At 41.5% G+C, this 20,642-nt stretch overlaps 1 protein-coding gene across 3 annotated transcripts in view; it reads left to right on the top strand.

Moving 5' to 3' along the window:
• RGS6 (regulator of G protein signaling 6) overlaps positions 1-20,642 on the top strand; it is a 481,401-nt gene that overhangs the window by 297,227 nt on the left and 163,532 nt on the right. The window lies entirely within an intron of this gene.

Raw genomic sequence — 20,642 nt, forward strand, 5'->3', positions numbered from 1 at the left:
TTTATCCTCCACCTCTCTTGTTAACCCTTAGTGTACAGGGACCGTTATATTTAAGAGGGAGTGGGACAGAAATAGTGAGCGTGTGAAAACTACAACTTAACTTATATGCTTGTTTAGGTAAGTGGGTGATGGTATAGATTAGGATTGTGATACCTTGTTTATACTGTGCCGCGCGTAGTGTCAATGTATTCAATACATATTAAGTTATTATGTGTATTGGGATACACTTAGATATAAAATACACCAAACACAGTAAATAATCACAGTATAGTATAAGTGTGATTACTGTTGTATTACTAAATATTACCTTTTATTTACTTACAACTGTACCTTACCTAGTAGCAAAGTGATTAGATTAACGTTAATACAGGGAAAAGGGTAGGGGAGCTAGGGATAACCCTAGTGACCCTAATATAAAGGAGGTAGTAATAGTGGGTGACACTAGCCAGTGAACCCCGCTATTATATCAGCCCTTTAACAGTATGAATAAACATACAACCTGAGTTAACATGGTTATGTATGGTTGACTGGTCTGAAATCTGTATGTAAACCCACCCTGACAAAGTGAGGCTGGGTAAACGCACACAGATTTTAGATCATTAGTTCAAAATCTATATGGTTGGTACTGTACAAGATTATCATTAGAGCTATTGAGTGATGACACTTTACCTACAGGTGCATTATTTACATTGAGGTCAGGGGATATCACCCTCCTCACACTCGTATTGGCCAAGTTTGCATGTTTATTTCAAGAGGGAAAGAGGGATAAGCTGCTGCCAGACACCTCTGGGAGCATTTATTTCCTAATGGATCAAAAAATTGGCCATGTTCAAATAAAAAATTCCATGTTGTTAACTGCCAAGCTGCCCCCATACACATTAGTTTATGGAGACTGCCTTTATGGCCATCTGTAATGCAGTTGTCTGTCTGCATTGTCATCTTTCATAAGACTGGCAGGCTGTAAGTGGAAAATCCCTTTAAAATAACAATTGTGTACACTTTTTTGCAGCACAGGTGTTATCAGGAACACTGATCGCAATTATAGGGCAGAGTGGCAGTGCGTTTGTCTTATTGTTGGCGCCTCTGCTCCATCATTCAGCATAAGCGAGCAGGTGGTAACCGATGAGATCGGGATCTATCAAAGCAGGCGTTCAGAGGTCCGATATCTTATCTGTTATTGTGCTGCTATAATTGTGCTGCAGTATATTATTGTTTGTTTCGGTTCATCTTTCTTGTAAATTGCTTGCAAGAAAAATAGTGTTATGTAATACTGCATATTCCTAGAAGAGAAGGTTCTAATTCAAAACTATTTGTACATCATAGGTTTACCTACGACGTCAGCACGTTGTTCTATTACTCCAAATAGATTATAGACTTCTATAATTCAGCCTGTAATCCCCTGAGGAGCTGAAAGGGAAACCATGAGAAATTAGCTGCTGCAGGTGTAATGTAATATTACGTGACTGCCATTTATATGTGATCAGGATGCGATACATGGATGGGCCGGTTCCACCAAAGCACAAGCTTTTTATGTGATTCCCACCAGAAATACTTATTACCTATCCTGTGGAAAGGTGATAAGTCTTTGATAGCTGGAGGGTCCCACCATTGCGATCCACTGAATGGGGGTTTCGGAGTCCACTGTATGAACAGAGCGGCAGGTCACACATGCTCGCAGCCGCTCCATTCATGCTCTTTGGGACTGCTGGAGATTACAGAGCGCTGTGCTGGATAGGTGATAAGTTGTTTTGGTGGCTTAATGACTGCCCATACGGCTTTTTGTGGCAGCCAGTACTTTAAGCCAAAGCACCACTTTTTTTTTACAGTGGCGCGGTCATAAGCCCAGCACGGGTGTCTCATGCCGGCTAAAGCTGGTGCTGGGATGTTGAAAGACAGCCATACCCCTGCTCAATCGGCCAGGATTGGAGTTACCTCCAAACCTGGCTGTTTAACCACTTAGATACTGCGGTCAATAGCGACAGCGGCATCTAAGTGTTTTCAGAGGAAGGGGGCTCCTTCTATCACTCAATCGGCACCCCAGCGGCAAGATTGCATGATGCCAATAGTTTCTATGGCAGCTGGGGCCTTTGATCAAAGGCCCCTAGGTCTGCCATTATTGTATGTCTATGAGGCCCTGCCAGAGGAATGCATGTCCGTTTTAAACTGACAGGTATAATACACTGCAATACAGAGGTATTCAGTGTTGGAGTACCTTGGGTCCACCAAAGAAAATTATCCTAAGGGCCCACTCTCCATCTATAGAGAAAATTAGCATGACTACTTTTAATTGTATCATCATTTTTGTTATCATTGCACACACAGGACATAGCATCAATAAGATCTAATAGGTTATTTTGAATCAATCCATAACAAATAGACCCTAGTGGTGAGTGGTTGGCTCCAAAGATACCTCAAAATGGGGTTGTCGTCTGCTAGATCTTTTGGGTCAATTATTGTCAGTCTGGGCCCACCAGAGGATGCTCTCGTTCTCTGGTTGGCCCGTCCAACCCTGGAAGTATTGCAGTGTATTACAAAAGGGATCAAATGATCGCATAGTGAATCTCTTAGTGGGTTAAAAAAAAAAAAAGGAAAAAATAGATCAATAAACCTTATAATAAAAAAACCTGAAAAATCTCAAGTAAAAAAAAATTTAAAACCCACTTTTTCCGTTTAAAAAATGCTTTCGTTCAGGGGCGTCAGGAGCCAAGGAGAAGGCCCATTGTTGGCGCCCGTCCTGGAGCCGGGACATAATTATACCCACCCGCTGGCTCTCAGAACGGGCCCCAAGAATGGGCCTTCTCCTTGGCTCCTGACGCCCCTGAACTTTCCTCCGAAGGACAACTCTCCCGAAAGGAGTGGGTACCCGCCCGGGATGTTCACTCTGGGGTATTGCTCAGGAGGTTCCACCTGCGTTTCCCCAATAAACCAGGTCCACCTAGAAAGGGTCCGGTGGCCCCTCATAAAAGGGGGGGGTACTGTAAAGGATCTGCCAGACACAACTTCTGTGTCGACGCCCATAGGTAATCAGTCTGCACCTGCTTCTATGTCTGTGAGACTGACTCCATCTTCCACCACCCAGGATGGCAGGCTTAGGAGTGGGAGAGCCTATCGCAGCCTGGCCAGACGGAGCTATCTCCCGCCCACTGTCTATTTATACCTGCCTTTCCGGTTCCTCCTTTGCTTGTGATTCTTCTCTGCTGGTTTCCTGGCCCTGCTGCAGCTTCTTGAACTTCTTATCCTCTGCTTGTGTTTGACCTTGGCTTTACTGACCACTCTTCTGCTCTGCGTTTGGCGCCACTTCCTGGAGGGGGCTAGGCACCAGGTAACGGTCCTTACCGACCACAAGAATCTGGTTTTCCTAGAATCTGCCCGGAGGCTAAACCCGAGATAAGCTCGATGGGCGTTATTTTTTACCAGATTCAACTTTTTGGTCTCCTATAGGGCTGGGTCTAAAAATATTAAGGCTGATGCACTGTCGCGTAGCTTCATGGCCAGCCCTCCTTCGGAGGAAGATCCTGCTTGTATTTTTCCTCCAGGTATAATCATTTCCTCTATTGATTCTGATTTAGTCTCTGAAATTGCGGCTGATCAAGGTTCAGCTCCCGGGAACCTTCCTGAGAACAAGCTGTTTGTTCCCCTGCAATTCCGGCTAAGGGTACTTAGGGAAAATCATGACTCTGCACTATCTGGCCATCCAGGCATCCTGGGTACCAAGCACCTCATTGCCACAAACTATTGGTGGCCTGGGTTGCTCAAAGACGTTAAGGCCTACGTCGCCGCTTGTGAAGTTTGTGCTAGGTACAAGACTCCCAGGTCCCGACCAGCGGGCTTACTATGTTCTATGCCCGTTCCCCAGAGACCTTGGACCCATATCTCCATGGATTTTATCACCGATTTGCCTCCATCTCAAGGCAAGTCGTGGTGTGGGTTGTAGTAGACCGCTTCAGTAAGATGTGCCACTTTGTGCCCCTCAAGAAACTACCCAATGCTAAGACGTTAGCTACCTTGTTTGTCAAACACATACTGCGTCTCCATGGGGTCCCTGTCAATATTGTTTCTGACAGAGGAGTACAATTTGTTTCATTGTTTTGGAGAGCCTTCTGTAAAAAGTTGGAGATTGATCTGTCCTTCTCCTCTGCCTTCCATCCTGAAACTAATGGCCAAACTGAGTGGACTAATCAGTCTCTAGAACAATATTTAAGGTGTTTTATCTCTGACTGTCAATATGATTGGGTCTCATTCATTCCCCTCGCCGAATTTTCACTTAATAACCGGGTCAGTAAGGGTCTCCCCCTTTTTCTGTAATTTTGTGTTTAATCCACGGTTCTCCTCCGTTTTAACTGGTAGTTCCAACAATCCCGAGGTAGATGTCGTTCATCGGGAACTGTGCACAGTCTGGGCCCAGGTTCAGAAGAACCTAGAGGCGTCCCAGAGCATACAAAAGACTCAGGCAGATAGAAGACGTTCTGCTAACCCCTTGTTTGTGGTCGGGGATCTGGTGTGGCTATGGTCAAAAAATTTCCGCCTTAAAGTCCCGTCCAAGAAGTTTGCTCCCCGGTTTATGGGGCCATACAAGGTCATTGAAGTCCTTAACCCTGTCTCCTTCTGACTGGAGTTGCCCTCGTCTTTTCGAGTACACGACGTGTTTCATGCCTCCCTCCTTAAACGCTGCTCCCCGTCCTTGGCTCCCTCGAGGAAACCTCCGGTCCCTGTTCTCACCCCTGAGGGGGTAGAATTCGAGGTGGCCAAGATTGTGGACAGCAGGATGGTCCAAGGCTCCCTCCAGTACCTGGTCCATTGCAGGGGATACGGGCCTGAGGAGAGCACTTGGGTACCCACCTATAAATAGACAGTGGGCGGGAGCTAGCTCCGTCTGGCCAGGCTGCGATAGGCTCTCCCTCTCCTAAGCCTGCCATCCTGGGTGGTTGAAGATGGAGTCAGTCTCACAGACATAGAAGCAGGTGCAGACTGATTACCTATGGGCGTCGACACAGAAGTTGTGTCTGGCAGATCCTTTACAGCTATGGTTTCTGTTCATGAATTCCCCTGACTGAAAGGTCTTACGGAACCCATGAACGGAAGCCCGACGCAGATGTGAACGAAGCCTTATGTAGTTCTACAAAACACACACGAAAGTGTAACCAGCAGCTGGAGAAAGACCTTCTGGAAAAAGCACTGAGGAAACAAAAGTAAGAATCACAGCCTGACTATTTTACATGCTGTTTTCAAGACACAAAACTGTAGCTTTCTTTGTTACCCAATTAATTCTGCTTGAGCTACACGCTGTCACAGGGATTTACTCCAACAGATAATAGCAGTGGCGTTTCTTGAAAAATGTCAAAATATCCTGTGTTAAACTAGACGATGATACATTTCATCGTTATTTATTATAGTTCCTTAAAAAGGGAAACGCTCTAACCTGCTTTATGCTCTGTAACAAACAAAGGGAGGCGTCTCTCTGTATTTATTCCTAATTTTATAGTACAGCGCTTACTCCACCTCTGCAGCAATCATGGCTTTAACCACACTGCATCGCTGCTAATCCTATGTTACAGGAATTTGGCTGTGACCCATTTACAGTAGGTCTGCTCCATAAATACTGTCCATAGACCACTAATAGTTTGTAGAAGGGTTAACTTAGCTGTTGGTATTTGAAGCACTTTAACATCTAGGATATTTTATCAGCTTCAACTAGAAATGCTTGTGCTGCTTGAATCTTAGAATAGTTGTATGTAGGTCAAATTGAAGATGGAAAGTGTATGAACAGTTTTGCTTCTAATGGCAGGCACATTTTTTGCCTTGGGACCTATTGCAAGTGTATAGAGTCCTCTGTTCCCCAAGCCTCCTTGGAAGGTGGCATGGGAAAGGACAGAAAAGATATACTACAATATGTATGATGTACCACCTTAGGGCAGAGTAACTACACTCACAAAGTACTAAATAGAGATACATAACAATAAATATGTGATCAAGGTTTTACATGTCCTGACTATGATTAATGTTCTAAGAGCTTTATGATTTAACCCCTTAATGACCGGGCCTGAAAAGACCTTAATGACCAGCTAAATTTTTCTGTTTTTGCCTCTCTGCGTTTCAGCAGCCATAACATTTTTATTTTTTCACTGACGTGGCTGTATGAGGCCTTGTTTTATGCGAGAGAAATAGCATTTTTTTTTCCCACAGTTTGGGGGTAAAAAAAAATTTTTACGCCGTGAATATAGGAAAAAGCGATTCTCGGAATCGTTTTTTTTGTTTATTTTTTATCCCGTTCACGTTTCACGCTAGATAACCCATTAGATTAATTCTTCAGGTTATTACGGTCGTGTAGATACCTAATATGCATAGGTTTTTTGTTTTTATTTAGTGTAGGGGCAATAAAATGTATTTAATGCAAAATAAAGACTCTTTTTGTGACTTTTTTTATTTATTTATTGGTTTTGTTACTTTTTTTTTTTTTTAATCCCATCAGGGGATAACTTAATTTTTTACTTGTAATGTATTAGCATACTTCTGTACGCTAATACATTACACTGTGTCTCTATGACACAGGCTGATGATCGGGCAGCACATAGTGTGCACGAACAGCAGGCACATGGAACAGACAGCCCTGGGGTCCTTTGTAGGTCCCCAGGACTGACTGCAGAGGGCTTCCCCAGTGTTTGATCGCATCACTGGAATCCCGGTGATGCGATCAAAGAGGGGAATTCCCTTTGATCTTGCCGCGGTCACGGACCGCGGTAATCAAAGGGTTAAACAGCTGGGGTCCGAATGTGTGCCGACCCCAGCTGTGTTCAGGAGGCTGCTCTAAGATCAGGAGCTGTTAGTAACAGCTCCTGCTTAGAGGATGAGTGCTCTCACGAGCGCTCATCAGCCTGATCTGCAGCGACGCCAAAAGACGTCTCTGTAGATTAAGCACCCGCACCGCCTGACGTCAAAAGACAGTGGGCGGTCGGGAAGGTGTTAAAAAGGGTTTCTATTAATACATAATGAAAAGTTGCCCTTCAAATATAAACATCACAATGAAAGGGAAGATCATCCTAGTCACATCACTCATTAGTGGCCCAGGATCAAGGGCGTAGCTAAAGGCTCATGGGCCCGAGTGCAAGAATTCAGCTTGGGCCCCCCTACCCCTCCCCAACACCACCATCACCAGACCCATGTGTGTGCCTATGCCCAGTCGCCTTGCCCAATAGCCCCCATAGTATAATGCCCACACACCGTATAATGCTCCCATAGCTGCCCCCACACGGTATAATGCCCCCATAACTGCCGCATACAGTATAATGCTCCCCATATCAGCCGCATACAGTATAATGCTCCCCATATCAGCCCCCACAGTATAATGCCCCTACATCAGCTCCCCATACGGTATAATGCCACCATATGAGCTTCTTATACAGTATAATGCTCCCCATATGAGCTTCCCATACAGTATAATGCCCCCATATGCGCTTCCCATACAGTATAATGCCCCCATATGAGCTCCCTATACAGTATAATGCCCCCATATGAGCTCCCCATATAATGCCCCCCTTATCAGCCCCTATACAGTATAATGCTCCCATATCAGCTCCCCATACAGTATAATGCCCTCATATCCACTCCCCATACAGTATAATGCCCCCATATAATTCCCCCCATATCAGCCCCATACAGTATAATTCCCCCCATATTAGCACCATACAGTATAATTCCCCCCATATCCGCCCAATATGCAGTATAATGCCACCCACCTTATCAGCCCCATGCCATATTAGCCCCCCATAAAGTATAATGCTCCCTGCCATATCAGCCACCCATACAGTATAAAGCCCCCTTCCAAATCAGCCCCCCATTCAGTATAATGCCCCCTCACCATATCAGCCCCCCATACAGTATAATGCCCCCATATGTGCATAAAAGAAAAATAACATAATTACTTACCTATCCCCGTTCCCACACCGGGTGGAGGATCCTTCGCTTCCTCCGGTGTGTGCTATGAGTTATTCGGCGCAGACAGGTGCGATGATGTCGCTACATCCCACCTGCCTGCGTCGAGCCGCTCAGGGCACAGTGAATGCTGGAGCAAGGAACCCATCAGCTCCTTGCTCAAGCATTGAATAGAACCGGGACCTCGGTGAGTGACACGCGATTCCCGGAGGTCTTCACACGACGCTCCAGGGGGACGCGACCCACAGTTTGTAATGCATTATGTTGTACTGTTCAGTTTGCGGTGGAGAGAGGAGGGGGGCTGTAATTTAATGCCCCCCCCCTCTCCACCGCAAACACAGCACAATACAACACAATACATTACAAGACAACACAATACATTACATTACAGACTCTGCAGCTCACCTGGAGTCCTCCGCACCGGCTCTTCCACGCTGGCTGGAACGCCCCTCACGTGACGTCACGGTCACATGGTACACTAAGTACCATGTAACCGTAACCAGGAAGTGCCGGCCTCACGGCACAGAAAATTTATGGATTCAGCATGGTGTATGGCAACGGGGGCCCCGTGGGCCCCCCAGGCTCAGGGGCCCGGTCGCAGCTGCGACCCCGATAGCTACGCCACTGCCCAGGATGTAATGAATAAAAAGTATCTTCTAGTAATCTATGCATACACATATGAAGAGCCCGAAACCATAACAATAGTCACATTATTATTTCACGGGACTGATAATTTATTCTATTCTGGACAAGCCTCCCATGCATTTTCATCTGGCTATATTGGTTACGTGCAGCACTGATATTCCACGTCTTATAATAGAAGCAAAATTGAAACACAGATTAACTACCTTAACATTTGTATTACCTCTATTTCTATTAACTTTTTATATCTGGTAATCCCTTCAATTAATGGTAGAGTTTAGCTTTAGATGTGTTCAACTCTATTAAAGTGTTAAAGTCTAGTAATTTACTGTTTAAAAGTACTTTCATATGATAGGCTATGAAAATATTTCTATAATCCATTTTTCAAATGCAGTTGTGTTGTATGCCTGACCAAAAAAATATCAGAGCACTTTAAAGATGAAAATAAGTGTGTTCTGATATGCAATGTCGCTTAGCCAGTCATTACCTCTTTCCTGCTTTTAAATTCTCTATTACGTGCTGCATGAATTCTTTAAATCATACACATTGTGAACCCTGGCATTGCTTTTAGCTGAAAACAGATCTATAAAGCAATGCAATGCATTTTCTCTGCATAGATAAAAAAATACTGTTTTTGGCAAACCATCTTGCAGTGCTATTACTTGTAGTTCTGTCATTGCCAATTATGGGTCCATCGGCATCATGCATACATATAACAACGCCCAGTTGGTAAAAACTAAAAACATGCCCAGTTGGTCATTAAGAAACTAATTAGCATAAATCTAAAATTGCTCATAACTTGCCCAAAAATTATAGTTTTTCAAAATAAAAACCACTGTTATCTACATTACAGCGCTGATCAGATTATGTAGGAGATGGGGCACTTATAATCTGGTGACAGAGCCTCTTTAAGGCTGAATCATTTGACATGTGATTCCCAGGTTCTCAATGGATAGTGGACTGCTGTTAACTTGCTCGGATTCTTTGAGTTCTGGACTTTGCAATTGCAAATTATAGCTTTTCTCATACTGTATGCTCTTATCATTGTTTTGATTTGTATATCTTTCTTCACTCGATTACCTTTCCTTTTATTACTATTTCTTGACTTCATTGTCATTCTTCCTTTCCCCTATCTCTAACTTTATACAGTGCAAAACTTATTCTATACACTGATTATAATCATTCACATCAGTCCCTGTCCCTATTGGGGTCTGATTTCTCTATTTCACGTTCACAAACTAGGGCAAATTTCTAGGACAGGAGGAAATCTGAGTACCCAGAGGAAATACACACAAACCTCTGCAAGGAATCTATATGTTTCCCCTAGTGCTTGAAATTTCAAACCAAGGATCCCAGGACTAGAAGGTAAAGTCCTGCTCATACGTGTCCAATTTGACACGTCAAAAATGACTATCTCAATCACATGCATGTGAATGGGGTTTCCACAACCCTGTTCTTTCTGCAGAAAATTTCCATGCACTCGCTACTTATTTCCGTCAATTCCGCATGCAAAATCAGAAAATTGGTCCATTGAATGACAATGGGGCTAATTCCATGCTGATCTGCTGCACACCCGCTGCAGAAATTTTTGTTTTCTGCCACAGAACATGTAGGATTTGTTGTCGGATTTGCAATATGCAAATCATACACGTGTGAATGTAACCTAGTGGTGCCAACCACTGAGTAAGCCATCTCCTTTGATGCACCCATCCTGCCTCCAACCTTCCGATCTGCACTTTTCCAGCCTTTAGTCAACCTATTTATCTCATTTTTTCCACCTTGCCATTCATCTAGTAGCAATTTTCCATTCTGCTAACTCAATTTCTCTATCCTGTCACCATCCTTTCTATCTTCGTTTAATGATACTGTCAACATCTTCCTGCCACCAACCAATCAATCTTTATTTTTCCATCCTGCAAACACCATTCCATGAGAATGTCTCTTCTGCTGTCTACTTTTCTCTAGTTCTATATTTTTGTCTCCCTCTTTTTCATTGTCCTTCCCGATCCAGTTTTTCTGGTCCTTCTTTTTCTTTTTTTTTTCTTTCCCTATTGTATACCTAATATCCACTTTTCTTTATTTTACCAGACTTCCGTCTTCAGTCCTCTATTAAGTCACCATTTTTTTTGTTTGCGTATTTTTGTACCCACTTATATCTAGGCTTTCTCTATTATGTTACTATTCTTCTCCTCCAAATGTGTTATGTTACATTATTGTTTTTTCCCAGTTCTACTTTTGCATCCTTTCCTTTGTCTCTGTTAAACCTTCATTTTAAAATAAATGATGTGTTCATAAAGATTTCCCTTTCTCCACCATAACAATACTTTTCGGATCGTTCAAAATAATTATACATTTTGATGGAAAACGTCCTGCAGAGCGGGACTCCTTGTACTCACTTACCAATACCTGGTATCCATTGAAGGTTTTCCAAACCAGGGCAGACCCCTGAAAGATCCTTACTGCCTCCCCCCCCCCCCTCCCCACTGCATGTCATGTAGCACAGAACTATAATCTATGCCACTGGTTAACTTTCTATCTGAATTTGTTGTTGTGGATCATACTTTGTTATGCCCCTTCTTTTCAGCTCGATAATGTTTTGTATATGCAATACCCCTAATGCCTATTTATGTTTGATTACTAATTAGACAATAATTAAACCCAAAAATAATTACCCATTTTTTTCTAACCAATGCAAATCTAGCTAATTTACGAAGTTAAACGATAACTCATTACAACAGCACCACCTTAATGAGAATTCAACCCAACCTCTAAAAACATGTGATCAAATAATGCAGACTTCAAATTTTGATTCAATAGTTTTAGGAAGATCTTAGTCTAACATAAGTTTGTTCCTTCATTATTTTAAGTCATTGGTATTGTTTTTTTTTCTATATTAATTTAATGCAAGAGAATATCTTTTGTAATGTACTGGTGAGTAGAACAACTATACTTATGTGTACTAATGTACTGTATATGTGATAAATTGATAAAACAATATAAAATGATGCGGGCTCACGTATTAAATGAAAAAAAAAAAGCTTAAATGGACAATAAGGGTAAGGCCACATGGTGCAGTCACGGTGCGTTTATGTTGCGTTTTTAAACTGCAGAAAGTCATTTTTCAATAGAAGTCAATGGTGACATTTGTGTTATAGACAGACTGCTGCTATTATATTACAATGTGTTTTTTGTGCAGTTACCTGCTTCATAATTTCCAACCGCATGCAGTTAATGACCGCGCTGCCAAAGTTGTTGCTGAACTGCTTGCGTTTTTGCTAACAGTTCTGCAATGCAATGTAATGAACTATATACAGGAAGCATCTAACAAACCTCAACACGGATAAAAACTATTTCCATCAATTATTTCCTTTAAAAACGCAACAGAACTGCAGCATTGCAGAGACAAAAAACACATGCAGTTGACCGCATGCGGTTTTCAAACGCAACAAAACTGCATCAACGACGCACCGTGTGGCCTTACCCTAACTTTTCAGACAATTTGTTAATCTAGTAGTATACCTGATGAATATTAACTTTGTAATTTACTTACTGTTAAAATGAAGTTGTTTTATCCATTCAAATTCTGTGTAAAGTTACTGCCACTAGGTGTCTCCTTTCCTGTAATCTGCTGTCCATCCCTTTTTGTCAAGCAAAATCCATCCCTAGCTACAGAGCAGAGGAGATGGACTACAGAAAGTGAGGGTGTGTCTCTTCACTGCCTGCCAAGAGAAGTCTATGGGGAGGAGGGAGCAGGAGCAGAGAGTCAGACACAGACACGCTGCCCATACAAGTCTGTAGGGAGGGGTGAGCAGAGTGAGACAAATACGGACATGCTGCAGCTTCCTGATAAAAGTTACTGTCTCACCCCAGTGCTGGATGATCAACTACACTGCTCTGTACTACTGCATAATGTCCACCATGTTACTGCAGCTTCTATATATGTGATCGAGATAGGAGAGCAGAATGTCCTCTTTTCCGTGTGCAGTGTATAGAAGACATTATAGCAGTTAGGCTCCGCCCACTAGCTCAGAGACCACTAATAATTAGAGAGAGAGCCTGCAGAGGGGAAAACTGCTAAAACAAATGAAGAATTCAAGTCAAATAATAGCCATGTCATTCCTCATGTTATTCCTCATGTACACACACATAATCGCTTATTCTGAAAAGTAACCTGAAAAGTTTGGTAAGCTTGAAAGGCTACGTACACCTTTTTTTAGTTTTTAGTTTTTAGTTTTTTTTTTTATTTTATAAACTGGTTAATCAGTCTGTTCAGTGTAACTTTTTAATTACGGTAGTCTTTATTAAAAAGTTTTACTTTTTGAGATACAGCTGCTCTGTACCACGGACTTGACAGCAACCGAATTTAGCGCTAGATGCAGCTGCTCTATCTCAAAAAGTATTCTTAATAAAGACTAATTAAAAAGTTAAACCAAACACACTGACTGAACTGTTGATAAAAATAAAAAAATGCCCATCATAAGTTTTCATAGCCTTTAATCCGACCGCCCACTGTCATTTGACAGCGGTCGGGTCAGGTCTAGAATCTATAGTCATGTCTTTTGACATCGCTGTAGAAAAGGCTGAGTGCTCCAGCGAGCGCTCATTCTGTAAGCAAGCGCTGTTACTAACTTGTACCTTTGATCGAGGAAAAATAGGGAGGAATCCTCCAGCTCACCCACTAGTTGTCTCAGTCCAGACTGCACTTGGATCCTGCATGACGCACTCGGCAAGGCAACAGGAAAAAAACAGAGGAAATTATCCAGCGCTCGTAGAAAGTTGTAAAAAGGAAACAAAGTTGCAAGTTTATTTCAATAATTTAAAAGTTCAAGTGCAAGGGGGTGGTAGCAGCAGCCTACGCGTTTCGGACAACACTTTTGTCCTTATTCATGGCTCTTGTCTGACACGGTCTGTGACTGCGGCATGATCAAATGGGACTCCACTCTTTAATCGTGTCCCCGGAAACCCGGTGATGCGATCGGAGAGCGGGGGAACACTCTGCTGTCAGCCATGAAGACCTAGAAAGAACAGAAAAATGCAGAAAATCACTTTTTTTTTCTATATTCATACCGTTAAAATAAATTACATTGTCATTTCTTTGTACCTCCCCCCCCCCCCCCTAACTGCGCAGGAAGAAAATACAAATTCTCCCACATAAAACATGGCCTCATACAAGGCTTGCTCATTAAGGGGTTAAAGAAGCCATAAATTGTATATTTAATTTGTTCCTAGTTAATGTGAATTTTGAAGCTTAAACATAAAATAATCTTGTTGTAAGTCTTTTCCTTGTACATCCAGTTTTCAGCCATATCCACCTGACAAAATATTTAGTGTGTTGATGATGTAAAATACCAAAACAGTAATAAACCACTAGTTGTATATTTTATTGGTAAAGAAACTTGTACCCTTTTGGTGTCTAAGGGGTTACATTCCATGTGTTCAAAATATGTAGCTATAATTTCTCAAGATTGCTGCACATCTCAACGCAATTAACACTTAATTGATAACATTTCAACACCAACAAGCGTAAAGGCAATATCCTTTCTAGAGAGTGCTATACGTGGCAAGTTTATGTAATCTGATCAGGTTTACTTGTGGATAGCCACATGCAGTTTTGATAGTTTAGCGCTGAAGATCAGTTTGATCCTAGGACCTGAACATTCTTATCTTTAAAACTAATTTTATTAAACAAACAAAATATACTAAGATATACGAAGATATGGGAGCCCACTGCCATCTCCAAAGCAGCTTCCTACAGTCTATTAGATTGCATTTAAGGGACAGAAATTTATTTCATGCCTTTTAAAGTTATTGGTGAGTTGTTAGAGAGAAATAAGTGGGAAGGCTCTATGGTATGCTTTTGGAGATAAAGGGGCCCATATACTCTTCTTGCTTCTTGGTTTATTGACTGCCTGCGTCTGCCCTTGAATTATTTTTTATATAAAGATATGGTATTAGCCCCTTTACGACGAAGGACGGATATATCCATCCTATGCAGCAGGTAGTACCCGCATAAGGATGGATATATTTGTCCTCTGATCCTGCGGGTACTGCCACTGTACCCACGCGATCAGCGGCAGGAGCACGGCTGTTATACACCGCCTGGCCCCTGTCCCAACTGCCATAATCGAAGCGATCTCCAATTCCAGCAGTTTAACCCATTAGATGCCGCTGTCAATAGCGACAGCGGCATCTAATGTGTTTGACAGAGGGAGTGAGCCCGGACCGCAGAACACGGCTGTAATAAGACAGGTCCGTTCTTTCTGCGGTGCGGGCTGCCGGGCCATGCACGGACCGTAAAAACTACGGTCGTGTGCATGGCCTCATAGAAATGAATGGGGCCGCAATCCTCCCGTGTATTTTCGGGGGAATTGCGGCCGCAAAAACGCGTTCGTGTGAATGGGACCTAACAGGGATAAGGATTAAGATCAATAAGTCAGTGTTAAATGCTGGCAGCGCTTCCTGTAACATAATATTTAGTCCTGCACTGAATCCCTGGAAGCACCTGTGTTTTTTTTTACTATATTTGTTTAGCGGATAGTAATAAACCGCTTTACCTGTAGGTCATATATGGACAAGCTGTCAAAATCTCCACTGAAAAAATGGGCGGAAAATATTTCTGCCAATAAAAAGACAGCAAAAAAATTTATTCATTTGTTTAAACTATAAGCTTTCATAATCTTTCACAGTACATTTCACATTTAAAGGGATATTGCCATCTAAGACATCTATAGCATATCCACAGAATATGCCTCAGTTGTCGGATAGATGCGGGTCCCACCTCTGGGACCCGCATCTATTTCCGGAACACGGAACCTGTTGCGAGGGTATGTCACTGTGCTCGGCTGTTTCCATAACTCTCATTCAATTCTATGGGAGTTACTGAAACAGCTGAGGACGTTAAGCTCGGCTTTTTCTGTATTTTCCGGCTACCTCTCCTTTGATTCTCTGCCAAGATGTTGCGGCCAGCGGCTTCCTCACCAAGCTATTCAATAGGCTTGAGTTCAGGGCTCTGTGCAAGCCAGTTAAGTTTTTCCATACCAAACTCGCACAACCATGCCGTTATGGACCTTGCTTTATTTGGTACAGTCATGCTGGAACAGAAAAAGGCTGAACCCTAAGCTGTTCCCACAAAGTTGGAAGAATTAAATTGTCCAAAATGTCTTGGCATGCTGAAGCATTAAGATTTTACTTTACTGGAACTAAGGGGCCTAGGCCAAGCCCTGAAAAACAACCCCATCGCATTATCCCTCCTCCACCAAACTTTACATTTGGCACAGTGCAGTCAGACAGGTAATCTCCTGGCATTTGCTAAACACAGACTCGTCCATCAGACTGCCAGAACGTGATTTATCACTCCACAAAACACGTTTCTACTGCTCTAGAGTCCAGTGGCAGCGTGCTTTACACCACTCCATCCGACGTTTGGCATTGTGCTTGGCGATGTAAGACTTACATGCAGCTGCTCTGCAGTAAATGCAGCGCCACCTCGGGAATTGAAGAATTTCACAGTGCCCATTCATATCTATGATTTGTCTGTTTACTACAGGACCGGTCCTCTAGAGCAAGAGACACTGTTTGTGACTGCTCTCCAATCTGGCCAAAAGACCAGGATTCTTAACAGAGGACCCCCCTCTATTAACTCAGAATTCCTAATAGGGTTTATAAAAATTTGTTTTCTAAACTGGGCAACCCCTTTTAAGGTTCTATTTTGTTGTATAGCAGAAGGTATTCAATATTTTTAGGAAATGTATCTTTCTCAGTGGCAAGTGGAAAGAGGCTTGAGTCAGTTGTCTACAAATTTCAATGAAGGTGCACCATGGAGATTTTCAGATTGCCTATTCCTGTCCTTGGTCATAATTTCTTTCGAGAGAAGGTGCTTAAAATGACAGTGGGAGCTAATAGACTTCTAGAGACGGTGACCATGACTAAGCTCCAGCTCCACTGTAATATGGCAGACGTTGATAACTTACCATTAGGTTTGGAGCAAAAATGGTTGAGTTTTGAAGGTAAAAGCTCCCCATAGGTACTGTACATCTAAGAGCACTTAGGTTTTCCCCGGAGGTACACATTAAATATGTTTGCATTTGCTAACGGCCATCATACCATAAAGTTCATTTATTGTTTTCATAAATATTGATAAAATTTAAAATGCCCTATATAATGGAAAAACTGCAGATACTTGTTCTCTCCATAAATTGACAATAGTCTTGGTCAATCTACCTAGAAACACAAGCTTTTTCAATGGTACCAGTATAGTATTAATGGTTGTATGGCTCAAGAAGTTCTTATAAATCAGATCAGTGTTTTATTTTATTGGTTCTTTAGGTTGAGTAATTAAAAAAAATCGTTCATACATGTAGTGTAATGGACTTTATAATTCAAAACAAATATTTTTCTTTAATAAACATAGGATGCAATACATTGTACTGTATAATACTTTTTCACTGTGTTAAATTGAAGTATCCTGCAGTCATCCTTTGAGATGTAAAAATAAAAGTTGGATCTGTTGACCTAAAAGATCTTGTACTTTTAACTTTCTAAAAAGAACTCTTACAGCTTCTACTTCCTGGCTTTTACAAGGCTTTATAGTCCAAGGGGAAGAAACCTGCTGGGCTCTGCTTTGATGGAACCCTTATTGTACTGTTCTTGGCAGCCAAATAAGAGATATTCTTAGTAACAAACAATACAAAGAGAGAAGAGATGAGGATGGAGATTACATACATTCTGAGTTAGGACACCTATATCATAGCAATACATTTTGAGTGAATTACACTTTAACAAATAAGAAAATAAACATTTGATACTATTGTGCATAATGAAATTTTTTGAACTACTTTTATTTTTTATTTTCAGTAATTGTGACGGATATAATTAACATTTTTCTACACTTAAAGAGGATTCATGTGAAACAAAATGAGGCGATTAATATTTGGAGTTGCGTATTTATAGGGGTAGACCAGTTTTTTGCTTGTTTTTTTTAAATTATAGTATAGGAAATCATACAGTTCTTTTCTTTAACATACATGTTTTTTAAATTCTGCTCACGCCTTTCTTATACTAGTGCAGTAGAGTCAAAAAATGAATAAATGATATAGCCCACAGATTAGTTCATAGTAATACATCCATGGGTTAATGGAATGGACTAAACATAGCATCAGTCATGTGACCACCACCCAGACATCTTGTAACCACTGTCATTCAGTTAACACTGTCCAGGTATCTAACAGGTACAGGGCCGACTCCAAGTTTATTTTGACCCTTGAGTGATAGTCACAGTGGGCCCCCTAATGCCTCAACTTATTTAATTTACCCAGTATTTTATACACCAATAATGTTGCCGCATTTACATCGGCACACTTTTCAAATGGGCTGCAGGGGAAAGAACTTTCATTGTTAACGATGAAAGTACTTTTCCCCTCATTTATATTAACTTTAATTATGGGTTAAATGCAGAAAAAAAAAACAAGTGCAACATTTATGTATACGCCATTTAATGTTCACCATAGATAATGTGTTTACTCTATTGTACAGGTTGTTAGGGTTATGGGGATACCAAATATGTCTAATTTACAGATTTTTACTTTTTTTTCCCTAGCTATAACTCAAAGGCTCACTGTTAGGCCTCAAGCACAAGGAGACAAGGAGGAATAAAGTTGATGAGGAAAAATAACTTGTTAATTTACAGAATTATTTCAAAAATTATTGATCTACCTATGTAGACTTGAAATGGGGAAAATAAATTTGAAATGATAGTGACCCTTTGACAGTGCTTGGGGTATCCCTCTATATTTTAGAGTTCGGGGAGAGACTCTCCACCAACCAGCAGTGTCCTTTCTAATTTCACCTACTATCCTGTGTAAGAGAAACTACACAGGTCCTGCCCTGAACAGGTAAATAGTATTTTACTGATGAAAACCCAAAATTTAGCCTTTCAGAAAATTAGAATATTATATAAGCCCAGTTTCAAAAATGTATTTTTAAACCGAAATGTTGGCCTACTGAAAAGTATGTACAGTATATGCACTCAATACTTGGTCGGGGCTCCTTTTGCATGAATTACTGTATCAATGCGGCGTGGCATGTTGGAGATCAGCCTGTGGCACTGCTGAGTTGACTCTGGACTTGATATAACACAGTGGACCAACACCAGCAGATGACATGGCTCCCCAAACCATCACTGACTGTGGAAACTTCACACTGGACCGCAAGCAACTTAGATTGAGTGCCTATCCACTCTTCCTTCAGACTGTGGGACCTTGATTTCCAAATGAAATGCAAAATTTACTTTAATCTGAAAACAGGACGGTGGACCACTGAGCAACAGACCAGTCCTTTTTCTCCTTAGCCCAGGTAAGATGCTTCTGACGTTGTCTCTGGGTCATGAGACTTGACACAAGGAATGCGATAGTTGTAGCCCATGTTCTGGATACGTCTGTGTGTGGTGGCTCTTGAAGCACTCACTCCAGCTGCAGTCCACTCCTTGTGACTGCGGTTATCCCTGTTGCTTGTGCACCTTTTTCTACCACACTTTTTCCTTCCTCTCAACTTTCCATTAATATGCTTGGATATAGCACTCAGTGAACAGCCAGCCTCTTTAGCAGTGTCCTTTTGTGGCTTACCCTCCTTCTGGAGGGTGTCAATGACTGTCTTTTGGACAACTGTCAAGTCAGCAGTCTTCCCCATGATTTTGTAGCATACGGAACCAGACTGTTGGACCATTTAAAGGCTTAGGAAACCTTTGCAGGTGTTTTGTGTTGATTAGCAGATTAGAGTGCGACACCATGAGTCTACAATCTTGAACTTTTACTGAATATTCACATTTTCTGAGAGACTAAATTTGGGGTTTTCGTTAACGGTTAGCCATAATCTTCAACACTAAAAGAAAAAATGCTGGAAATAGATCACTGTGTGTGTAATGAATCTATATAATATGAGTTTAACTTTTTGAATTGAATTACTGAAATAAATTAACTTTTTAATGATATTCTAATTAATTGAGAAGGACCTGTGTATATACAGCAATAGGTATCCAAGGTGACACAGCAATGAACTATTATTTGATGGTAACACTCTGAAACAAAGATCTAAAAGCGTAGTAGAGGAAACTGCATCCTTTTAAATATGATCTTTTATTGTGCACAAAAACATCGCACAAGCAATGTTTCGACCCATTACAGTGGCTGGGTCTTTGTCAAGCACCACATTGTTCTCCCTGTCTCCTCTGTGTGTGTGTTTGTTGTTTTTTTTGTTTAACAGTCCCACTTGTATTAGTCTCCCTCGCTAAGGAAATGGGTGAAAATTGATATCACTGGTGACCGGGTGAGGGAGGCTAAAAATAGGATGACTTCCAGTAAAGCCCAGAGATTTGACACATCTGCTATAGGGCTCCTGAGAGTTCTATTGTTTGCCCGTTACTGGGCTGTTATGCCCTCTTATCCTTTTGACAAACAAGTATAACAAGCATTCCTGTGGAGTTGGAGTTGAATCATTAGCTATGTTGAGGGGTACTAACGGTGAGAAAAGTTGTTTAAAAATAGTTAATCTATCATTGCACAATATTCAAAAGAGTTTATATTTCTAATTGAACATTTTACATACTGTATAAGTAATACAGTACAACCTGATAGGCTGGGTTCACACTGAGTTTTTTGCAGGAGGAAAATCTGCCTCTTAAATTCCGTTTGAAATACGCTTTCTCAGCCTCCCATTGATGGCAATGGGAGGTCAGAGGAGTAGACGCCCGAAGATAGGGCATGAAATCAATGGGAGGCATTTTCGGACGTCTTTTGGCGTGTTTTTCGATGCAGTTTCCGCATCAAAAAACTTGTCAATAAACTCCTCAAAAAACTCTGTGTGAACTTCCCCATATAGTGGTTCACTAGCCTTTATCAATAGCTGGTTTGTTTAGGTTCTATATGTAAAACTGACATTTTCTATGCATATTTTATTGCCACTTTAGCCAAATGCCTAATTGGACAGGATTATAGATATCATAGGGTATTAATTTTCTGACTCTTATGTCAGCTCTTCTGATGTGATATTTTATGTAATACACATTTGTGGCCTTTTGG

This window comes from Rhinoderma darwinii, chromosome 12 (assembly GCF_050947455.1).
Source record: "Rhinoderma darwinii isolate aRhiDar2 chromosome 12, aRhiDar2.hap1, whole genome shotgun sequence".
Classification (NCBI taxonomy): domain Eukaryota; kingdom Metazoa; phylum Chordata; class Amphibia; order Anura; family Rhinodermatidae; genus Rhinoderma; species Rhinoderma darwinii.